Genomic DNA, 11,996 nt, shown 5'->3' on the forward strand with positions numbered 1-11,996 from the left:
TGCGTTACAGCTCTTAGTTCCATTGCATGGCAACCAGGTTTTCTCTTATGTTCCATCTATACTATGTAGCCCGTAGGCCTATATACAGCATACAGTTCGATAATATGACAATACATTACAAATAAAAGTAAAGGGTGGGAGTCATTAGCCAGACTCACAAGAAGCAGCAGTATTTAGAAGTGGCTCTCTAGAGCCTGTCAGCTGCTTTAGTACCAACCACCAAAGAGTTAAATGTGACATCATCTGAGCAGGAACTCATCGCCTGCTATTGGCTGATAAAACCTTGTGATATGACAGGCACGTCTTTACTGCGCATGCCCGAACTATCACCTAGTTCTAAGAACTGTCATCTTGTTCTAAAGAGGCCATTTGTTTAATGTTCTTATGAGAATATTTTCATAACAATGGCTCATATTTATGTTGTTTGTCGCCAGCTAGTCTGGCCTAAACACTGGATAAACTCTTTAACCTTGGCTGGTTTTGGGTAAGACACAAAACCATGCTCCAGTGTTTCTAGAAATGCTGCTCAAAGAGAGACTATGCAAATCAAGTCTTTTAACTAAACTCAGTTAAAGTAACTGAGGCCTATGAATTCAATCATATAATACTTAAATTCTTACACCATCTTCCTGAGTCATTAGGTGAGTATTCATCTTAAGAAACTGTTGGTGCGAGTGGCACACAGAGTAAAGGTAGCCATACCCACACACATATACATATACATATATATATATATATATATATATATATATATATATATATATATACACACATTTTTCCCCAATGGTCCCAAATGGTCCAAATTATTTTCTGATCGATATTGATTCAGATAGGAATCCATTCCATCATGCAGGCAATCTATTGAAAAATGTATCAAACTGCAGCATTGCACTGTTCAGTACATTACAACACTATGGGTCGGCAAATGGCCGCCAGTCCTGCCCTGCCCCGATCAATCAGATTCTTGCATCTGGTCCATTCAATATTTCTGATTCAATTTAAGCCCAAAAAGATCAGATATTTTCATGGTATCAATTCCCAGCAGTTTCGATCATAGTGTAACGATTGGTGTCAGCAATAACAAAGTTCTGATTATTGGGTGATCTGCAGTATCACCAATAATGCAGATACTATATCTGATTATATGGTGATCTGCAGAATAACCAATAATACAAATATAGCAACACTGAGAAATATCAAGACCTTAGTCACACTTTATTGTACTGAGTGTAGTGATTAGTGCAAACAGTAAGTACTGGCAGATTTGACTATACCTCACCAGAGGAGCTAGTGGGCACTGCCAGTACAGCGAACACCTCACCAGTGACAAGGGCTCACTGGTGAGTAGAAGGGTCAGACTAATCGAGTTGGTAACAGACAGGCAGATCGGAAGGCAGAGAAGTAACGGTTAACAGGCAGAGTCGGCAGCAATATCAGATGGGCTAAAGTACAGAATCACTGAGCAGAGAGAGGTAACGATTTTCAGGCAGAGTCGGCAACAAGATCAGATGGGCAAAGGTACAGAATCACTAAAGTAAGAATATTTAGAAACGAGCCAGAGTCATAAACAGGTAATAAACAATATAATGAACAATCTATCACTGTGAAATTCCCAGTTTCCTTCCAGATCAATGCACACCGGATCTAACTAAGGTCTGAGCACTAACACGTTCGTCCTCTGACGATCCAGCAGCCAGTCTTTGTTGTCCGTCTGCTCACCGTACTTCCTGCGTACGCTAACGGGAGCAGATTAGACAGGATCGCGGGGCTGGATTGTCACAACGATGAAGCTCATGCATAAATTAATTCAACTTCCCCATGTGTACAGATGTTTCAAGGATCTGCAGATCTTTCCGCTAAAGTCTGTGGAAGTTCCCCATACATTCTTGGTTTGTTTAGCGATCGTAATCTACTGCTGTTCATGGGCCTGAATGTACAGCTGATTGCGCATAGCAATATTACCAGTGCTAGTCCTCCATTTGCACAGCAATACTACTTGCAGTTCATGAATTAGGCGCCATGTTACTAGTCACTTCAGGTAAGCTGCCCAAAGTTCCCTTGTAGCTTTTCTTGGCAATAGCTCCAGATGCTTCACCTGTGTGCCTCTCATCAACAGTTATACACATGCTCAGGCAGAGCAGATTGTCATGCAAGATTGCCTGTCACTCCTAACCAGAGGCAAAAGTCAAAAGTTCACAGTGCTGGCCAATAACCAATTTCAGATCCACATGTGTTTATTTGCCATTACCAGTCCCTAGTTTTTATCTGCAGCCTTTGCAGCAAACTAGATGGGAATGGTAATGAGGAGCGCAAAGGCTGCACCCTGCTCTCAGATGAAAGCATTGGGCCGCTGTACACATGCTAGATTCTTGACAGAGTGGGCCTGACCTCCGCCAAAAGCCATATAGTGTGTGGACAAAGCTTAAATCTATTTACCCTATAAAAACAATATTTAATATATTGCAAGCCAAGCACTTTACTGGGTTGTTTTACTCAGACATACAGGGATGCTTTCATTTCTATTTATTTTGTTGCTACCCACAATGCACCACTACTGAATATGCAAGTTATCTCTTTATGCCCCTGAAGCCAGGCTTACATCCAGTGTATAGCTAGCCTATAGCGTTTTTTTGCATATTCAGTAGTGGTGCATAGTGGGTATCCACAGATGTTCACTTCAACCTGAATTATTGCAAACTAGCTGAAGACTCGGCATTGCCCGAGTATGTATTTGGCTGGTCTTGGCTCCGCCCACTTTTTCTAACCCTAACACACAATTACTCAATGACCTAGTTTGTGAGCTTTGCTGTCTTTGGCATAAATAATTTGCATTGAAATGAAACAAATCTGATTGGCTGTGGCTCCACCCCTTTTCTGAATTTGAACCCCTATGACCAACTGTACCAGGCTTGAGGCTTTTGTGCCATTAACAGTGCAAGAATGGCAGCAATTAAATAATCCCCTTGAAAATCAATAGGTGAATTATGATTGGCTGTTGTAGGCTCCACCTACTTTTCTGAATATTAACCCCAGTCACCCAGTGACCAACTATGCAAAGTTTGAGAACCCTCAATTACCAATCACCTGTCTGTCTCACTCACCATTTAACATCGACCAAAACTGTAAATATTATCTACAGGAGCAGCTGCAGGTAAACAACCATTGCAGTATAATAATAAATAAATAAACACTCGCTGCCGCTCACGTCTTGAATGTATAATACCTTTATTGAGAATTATTTGAAAACCCCCACACATGCCCTAAAATCACTAAAAATAATGCGGAGCGCTCCAATACACCACACCACACAGCACACTAACATTCAACCCTTCCACTCTGGTACTGGTACCAATCCAGTAATATCTTCAGAGTGTTGAAAAGCGTGACTGCTGTATAAGCATAAATGTAATCACAAGCCACACAGCACACTAACATTCAACCCTTCCACTCTGGTACCGGTACCAATCCAGTAATATCTTCAGAGTGTTGAAAAGCGTGACTGCTGTATAAGCATAAATGTAATCACAAGCCGCTGCTATGCTGAAGCTGCACATATATCTTCCAGCATTTACATGACACCATAATGGAGCCGCAAGATCTTGCCACCCGGACAGCAGGTCAGATCCGATCAGACGTTCCATGCAAGGCTCCTGCTGGATGGATTTCTCCTGTTTACTCTTCAGCTCTACCCTCTTCGCAACTCACAAGGGGAGCCACACTTAGCAGTTCACTCTACCCCGGGTCTCAAGTATGTATGGGGGAGCAGTGATGAGGACGGAGTTCCGCCTATTGCAGCTCAGCCGGCCGGCTAGTAGGAGCTAGTTGGAGCGCTCAGACGCATGTCGCAGTAAAGCCCCGCCCATCGACGCATTGCGCCCGCCCACTGCGAGCTTCGTCAGGATACGTGGCATGGCTGACTGGGCGGTGATTTATGCGCCCATACGTGCGCTCTCAAAGGACGTTCCTATCGACGTCATCAGTAACCATGGTCACTGCCTACGACTCCGGAACTTCTCCCCTATTCTCGCTCTGGCTTCAGCACATGAATAACAGAACTTGTCTGACGAGTCCACAGCTAGACACATATCCAAATGGATCCACAGTGTAGTCACTGTTTTTTAGCAACTCGATTGTCCTGTTAATATCTCCAGCAACATATCATATGGGGTAAGTTCAACACTCCTATTCTCATAATTAAAGAGAGTCTGAAGCGAGAATAAATCTCGCTTCAGACCTCCTAAATAGCAGGGGCATTTGTGCCCCTGCTAAAACGCCGCTATCCCGCGGCTGCACGAGGCTCCCTGTCCCCCCAAATCTCCTCCGTAATGCGGGGGAGCACTTCCGCATTGGGGCAGGGCTAACCGCCGCAGCCCTGCCCCACGCGCGTCTGTCAGCGCGTATCTCCGCCTCTCCCCCGCCCCTCTCAGTCTTCCTTCACTGAGAGGGGCGGGGGAGAGGCGGCGATGCGCCGCTGATAGACGCGACTGGAGGCAGGGCTGCAGCCGTTAGCCCTGCCTCCAGGAGCGACCAAATGCACGACCAAGTCGTGCTGGGGTGGGTTTGGGGGTGAAGGGACCCCCTTTGTGCGGCGCGATAGCGGCGGTTTAGCAGGGGCACACATGCCCCTGCTAACTTTGAGCTCTGAAGCGAGATTTATTCTCGCTTCAGAGTCTCTTTAAGCACGAACCTCTCCATTACCAGACATAGGTTACAAGAAGGGGGCAAAGTTCAATTGTTGATTCAGGCCTGTCAGTGCCAGGGAATCAAGTAGATAGATCCATTTAGCTTCTTGTTGCAGCAGCCACTTTTCTCTATTTCCTTCTCTTCGATTGCTCTGCAATTTATATATCCCCTTAAACCAGAATCCAATTGTTTGAGAACCCTGCCATTAATAGAGTAAGAATGGCTGCAGTTTACATATTCCAAGTGAAATTTGTATTTGTCTCTGCCCACTTTTTGGTTATGGGTATAAAAATTATCCTATATTTTATTCCAGGTAATGTACTATGTGTGTACTAAATTTCATTCAAATCCGCTCATCCATTGTTGCGTGATTAAGTAACAAACATCCAAACTTTTATAATGAGATAACTTCTGTTTTAATATTAAAAGCAATGGTGCACAAGCCATCCTGGGGCCCCGGGAACTCTCATTGCCCGGGGCCCCAGAACCAGCATGTAACACCATATGTGAGGGCAGTCAAGCCCTGGAGCTTCCACCCTTGCACCATTGTTTTTAATTTTATTGTAGATTCCCATGCAGTTTAGTTAGGAGTGGGGCAAATGAGAGGGAATATCCTGCACGCTGGTGCCCCCTGCTGGTCATATAGCCATTGTCTATATGCTACTGAAGCCCTCTCCAACGATTGGCTGACCTGCTCAGCTTCTGCTTGATTAATCACTGCAGACTAGAGGCTCATACACACATCAGACAATAGTCTTTGGAAAATGAAAGATCACAGACCAATTTTACCCCCTTCCATGTAGTATGAGAGCCCTATTTACACAGTCTATTCTAGGGAGCTGAACTCCCCATCAGATAGAAATCTTTGCAAGATGCTGCACACATATATGCTGTACACATTCAACAGATCAGTATCTGCAAAAGATCCGTTCCTGCAAAAGATCCATTCCTGCTAAATGCATTCATAGTCTATGATATCTGCAGATCCTCATACACACCTTGTTTAACATACAATCATCTGCAGATCAGATCCACCTGGATGGATTCTCAGATCTGCAGATGATTGTCTGATCTGCAGATGAATGTCAGTTAAACAAGGTGTGTATGATGATCTGCAGATCTCATAGACTATGAATGCAATTTGCAGGAACAGATCTTTGGCAGGAACAGATCTTTTGCAGATACTGATCTTCTTGTGTCTGTATAGCATCTGTGTGTGCAGCATCTTGCAAAGATTTTTATCTGATGGGGAGTTCAGCTCCATAGAATAGACTGTGTAGGTATGGCTCTCATACTACATGGAAGGGGGTAAAATTGGTCTGTGATCTTTCATTTTCCAAAGACTATGGTCTGATGTGTGTATGTAGCATAGGTGTAACGTGTGTGTGCACTTTTTATTGGCTTATAAGCAGCCTGCAGGCTTTTTAAAGCAGCAGAGGACTGTTTGGGAGTGAGTATTTCCCTTTGTGTGTTTGGTAAGTTTCAGAGCAGTTGGGGACAGGCTCTTGGGGGTGGCAGCTCCATGGCTTGACTGCGCTCACATATGGTGTTACATGCTGGTTCTGGGGCCCCGGGCAGTGAGAGTTCCCGGGGCCCCAGGCTGGCTTGTGCACCATTGTTTTTAATTTTATTGTAGATTTTTATGCAGTTTAGTTAGGAGGGGGGCAGATGAGAGGGAATATCCTGCACGCTGGTGCCCCCTGCTGGTCATATAGCCATTGTCTATATGCAACTGAAGCCCTCTCCAACGATTGGCTGACCTGCTCAGCTTCTGCTTGATTAATCACTGCAGACTAGGTGTAACGTGTGTGTGCACTTCTTATTGGCTTATAAGCAGCCTGCAGGCTTTATAAAGCAGCAGAGGACTGTTTGGGAGTGAGTATTTCCCTTTGTGTGTTTGGTAAACGTCTGTTTTAAAGAGGAGCTGTTAGGTATAGGGTCTCAGAGAAAAAAAACACATATCAGTAGCTAAAGATTGGCTGTACTTACATTACATATGCATTTCACTGTCCACGTTTGGATTTCACAGAATTTTTATGTAGTATTTGCAGAGAATGATGCTCCTGACAGCTCATGGCAGGTTCCATGTTTGTCTGTCTCCTATGAAGCCAAATGTGTCCTCATGTCCTGCCTGCTTCCTGATGATTCCACTCACAGAAAAGCTGGTACTGAATAACACTACTGTGCAGTGAATATTGATTAGCAGATGTGGCTAGGAACAATAGCGGGCTCCTGCAGTGTACTCTGCCCGGAGAATTTTCAGTGCTACGCTGTTGTAACATGAGCCTGTACTTTCTCACTAGCAGCCAAGGGGAGGACCCAAGCAGCCCCAGAATGCTTTGCAGTATGGTATGCGGCCTTTCGTCCTTTTGAGAGCTTGGGTCTAACAGCATTGCAGTTCAGCACACATCAAAAGTAAGAGAGATTTTTAACTTCAGTATTGCCTTTTTGGCTTCCATCTAAACTGTTTAACACAGGAGAATAGAGGTTTAAATTAGCTTTTGCAGCCTGACAGTTACTCTTTAAGAAGACAAACCACACTAAGTGTTGCTTTTTTAGTAGGAGGGCTTTTCGGTCTCTTTTAGTCCCCAATACTTTCCTAGTGGTTTTGGGTCACCCTGCTGAGCTGCTTGGTTGTGTTGTGCTATTTTTGCATAAACATGACCTAAAATATGGTATGGTATATTGAAAGCTATAAAACTAGATAATGAGAACCCAATTCCAGGGATTTCTCTCTATTGTCCTCTCTCCCACACTCACTATCTACTCCAGAGATGAACCTACAATTTCCAAAACCCACACTGACCAATGGTGGTCATCAAATTTCGGGGGTCCCATGATCTTCCTACAAGTGGAACATGATACGCCTTGCCATTCAAACTCCTCCTCTATGTCAGCATGTTCCAACCACCCCTGAGCTACACCTATCTATCAGCCCCCTGCTTCTATTAGCCCCCTGTAGCAGTCATGTCCCACGCCATTCTCCTCCCATCCGCCGCTGGCTCCGGTCTAGCGCGGCAAGCTTTTCAACTGCGGCTGCGCCTGCTAGCATTTGCTCGCGTCATTGGAAGTGTACTGCGCAGGCGCAGTACAAGAAACCTTCGTACTGCGCTGTAAGCTTCCAATGACGTGAACGGGAGCAATCATTATTCGTCTGTGTTAGATGAACAATTGCCCAGTGCCGGCGACGGGGAACGGCAGATCGGAGGACAGCGTGGGACATGACTGCTACAGGGGGCTGATAGAAGGTACAGGTAAGTGTCTGTTTTTACCCTCAGCACACCCCCACAGAACCCCTTTAAAGAGAACCCGAGGTGGGTTCTAAGAATCCTATTAGCACACAGAGGCTGGGTCTGCATATAATGCCCAGCCTCTGTTGCTATACTGTGTCCCCCCAGGGCCCCCCTGCGCTCTGCTGGCCCCCATAAATCAAACGCCGTGCTATAGCTGTCTATAGCAGGCTGTTTACCTCTGCACTTGTTACTCTTGCCGCTTCCCTGCCTGTGTCTTCCCTCCAATCAGCAGGGAGGGAAGGGATGCAGGCGGGGAGCGGTGACATAGAGGAGCCGGGGGAGCAGCGAGAGTGACAAGTGCAGAGGTAAACATCCGGCTAGCAATGTTTGATTTATGGGGGCCAGCAAAGCGCAGGGGGGGGGGCCTGGTGGGAGACAGTATACCAACAGAGGCTGGACATTATATGCAGACCCAGCCTCTGTGTGCTAATAGGATTCTTAGAACCCACCTCGGGTTCTCTTTAACATGAGTTTGCCATCTGTGACCCTCCGTTCCATTGGTACTAGGCCAATGCAGCGCATATGCCAATCTGGAAAAATTGCTGCAGACCCAAACTTGCAGCAGAATGGACCAAAACGGATCCGTTTAACCTCCTGAGCGGTCTGGACGAGCTCAGCTCGTCCATCACCGCCGGAGGCTGCCGCTCAGGCCCTGCTGGGCCGATTTTTATCAAATAAAGTGCAGCACACGCAGCCGGCACTTTGCCAGCCGCGTGTGCTGCCTGATCGCCGCCGCTCTGCGGCGATTCGCCGCGAGCAGCGGCGAAAGAGGGCCCCCCTAGCCGCCTGAGCCCTGCGCAGCCGGAACAAAAAGTTCCGGCCAGCGCTAAGGGCTGGATCGGAGGCGGCTGACGTCAGGACGTCGGCTGACGTCGATGACGTCACTCCGCTCGTCGCTATGGCGACGATATAAGCAAAACAAGGAAGGCCGCTCATTGCGGCCTTCCTTGTTTATTCTGGGCGCCGGAGGCGATCGGAAGATCGCCTCCGGAGCGCCCTCTAGTGGGCTTTCATGCAGCCAACTTTCAGTTGGCTGCATGAAATAGTTTTTTTTTTATTTAAAAAAAACCCTCCCGCAGCCACCCTGGCGATTTAATCAGAACGCCAGGGTGGTTAAACAGACCAATGTGAACGGATCCATTGGTTAAATTAGATTAGTTTGCACCTGTTCTCACCCGCTCCGGTTTGCTTAACCATCCAATTTTTAGGCCAATATGAACCAGGCCTAACTGATTCACTAACTAATTTGAGGTAAAAACTTAAATATTACAAAAATAATGATTCCTTTGATTTTTTTTTTTAGAAATTTGAAAAGTTATTACGGATTAAAGTCAGGGGTCGAGTGGGGCATGGACGCGGGTGGACGACGTCCACTTGATTATTTCAGGGGCTACATATACTGGGCACATATACCCCTGGCTACATATACTGGGCAACTATACCTCTGGCTACATATACTGGGGACTGTTAAAATCCAAGTTGATACAGCGTTCACCACCCGTGCTAACAGCTTATCCAGTGTGCAGCTAACTGCCAATGAGCAGGAACTAACAGTTCTCCTCGGGTCAGTTGAAGTAGTCACAGCAGCGCTCCTGGTATTCCTTCCTATGTACTCATCCGTTCACAGACCTACAGTGGTGTGAAAAACTATTTGCCCCCTTCCTGATTTCTTATTCTTTTGCATGTTTGTCACACTTAAATGTTTCTGCTCATCAAAAACCGTTAACTATTAGTCAAAGATAAGATAATTGAACACAAAATGCAGTTTTAAATGATGGTTTTTATTATTTAGTGAGAAAAATAACTCAAAACCTACATGGCCCTGTGTGAAAAAGAAATTGCCCCCTGAACCTAATAACTGGTTGGGCCACCCTTAGCAGCAATAACTGCAATCAAGCGTTTGCGATAACTTGCAACGAGTCTTTTACAGCGCTCTGGAGGAATTTTGGCCAACTTGAGTTGACGAACAGATGGCCGGACATTCTCCTTCAGGATTTTTTGGTAGACAGTAGAATTCATGGTTCCATCTATCACAGCAAGCCTTCCAGGTCCTGAAGCAACAAAACAACCCCAGACCATCACACTACCACCACCATATTTTACTGTTGGTATGATGTTCTTTTGCTGAAATGCTGTGTTACTTCTACGCCAGATGTAACGGGACACGCACCTTCCAAAAAGTTAAACTTTTGTCTCGTCGGTCTACAAGGTATTTTCCCCAAAGTCTTGCCAATCATTGAGATGTTTTTTTAGCAAAATTGAGACAAGCCTTAATGTTCTTTTTGCTTAAAAGTGGTTTGCGCCTTGGATATCTGCCATGCAGACCGTTTTTGCCCAGTCTCTTTCTTATGGTGGAGTCGTGAACAATGACCTTAATTGAGGCAAGTGAGGCCTGCAGTTCTTTAGATGTTGTCCTGGGGTCTTTTGTGGCCTCTCGGATGAGTTTTCTCTGTGCTCTTGGGGTAATTTTGGTCGGCCAGCCACTCCTGGGAAGGTTCATCACTGTTCCATGTTTTTGCCATTTGTGGATAATGGCTCTCACTGTGGTTCGCTGGAGTCCCAAAGCTTTAGAAATGGCTTTGTAACCTTTACCAGACTGATAGATCTCAATTACAGTACTTTGTTCTCATTTGTTCCTGAATTTCTTTGGATCTTGGCATGATGTCTAGCTTTTGAGGTGCTTTTGGTCTACTTCTCTGTGTCAGATAGCTCCTATTTAAGTGATTTATTGATTGAAACAGGTGTGGCAGTAATCAGGCCTGGGGGTGACTACATAAATTGAACTCAGGTTTGATAAACCACAGTTAAGTTATTTTTTAACAAGGGGGGCAATCACTTTTTCACACAGGGCCATGTAGATTTGGAGTTTTTTTTCTCACTAAATAATAAAAACCATCATTTAAAACTGCATTTTGTGTTCAATTATGTTATCTTTGACTAATAGTTAACGGTTTTTGATGAGCAGAAACATTTAAGTGTGACAAACATGCAAAAGAATAAGAAATCAGGAAGGGGGCAAATAGTTTTTCACACCACTGTAAGACATCCACCTCTCATAGAGTAAAAACTTCTTTGTAATATGGCTCAAGCCCCATAAAAAATATATGCGTACCAAATATGATAAGATCAAAAGCACATCTCACATATCCAGCTGACTGGCAAGGACGCCATCCAGGTTTCCCGCCATAGCGCTGGTAACATCCGTCCTCTCTGTTGAAGTATTCAGCGTGAGTGTCCAGGGCTCCGCCCTTTTCATATACTGGGGACTACTATACTCATGGCTACTTATACTGGGGACACCTGTAGACCTGGCTACCTATGCTGGTGGTACCTATTTTGGGGGAACTGCTGTCAGATCATCTGCATTTTGGTGGAACCGCTGTTATGTATTTTGAGGAACAGCTGCCAGATTATGTGTATGTTAGGGGAACGGCTGCTGCCAGATTACGTGTATTTTGGGGAACAGCTGCCAGATTATGTGTATGTTTGGGGGACCACTGCTACCAGATTATATGTATTTTGGGTGTTACATGTATTTTGGGTGATCCGCTGCCAGGTTTGGCGTATTTTGGGGAACTGCCTGCAAATTATGTGTATGTTGGGGGAACTGCTGCTGCCACATTGTCTATTTTGGGGGAGCCACTGCCATATTATCTGTATTTTGGAGGAACTTCTACAGATTATATGTCTTTTTGGTGAAATGCTGTCAGAATCCATCTATTTTTGGGGGATACACTACGGCAGAGCTCAAACTTCCCCGGCAGACCTTTTACATCACTGCTAAGGTCATGTATATTTGGCCCCACCCATGACCACGCCCACATTATGCTTGCCCCCGCCCATTTTTTTCCAGGTGAGTCCACTCACCTCTTTTCCCAGGACTAGACCCCAGATTAAAGTGTACCAGAGCTGAAAAATTAAAAAGATTTAATACATACCTGGTGCTTCCTCCAGTCCCATCCGCTCAAATCGCTCCCATGCCGCCGTCCTCCGCTGCCCGCAACTTCGGGAACCGGGCCC

The sequence above is a fragment of the Hyperolius riggenbachi genome, chromosome 10 (genome assembly GCF_040937935.1).
Source record: "Hyperolius riggenbachi isolate aHypRig1 chromosome 10, aHypRig1.pri, whole genome shotgun sequence".
Lineage (NCBI taxonomy): Eukaryota > Metazoa > Chordata > Amphibia > Anura > Hyperoliidae > Hyperolius > Hyperolius riggenbachi.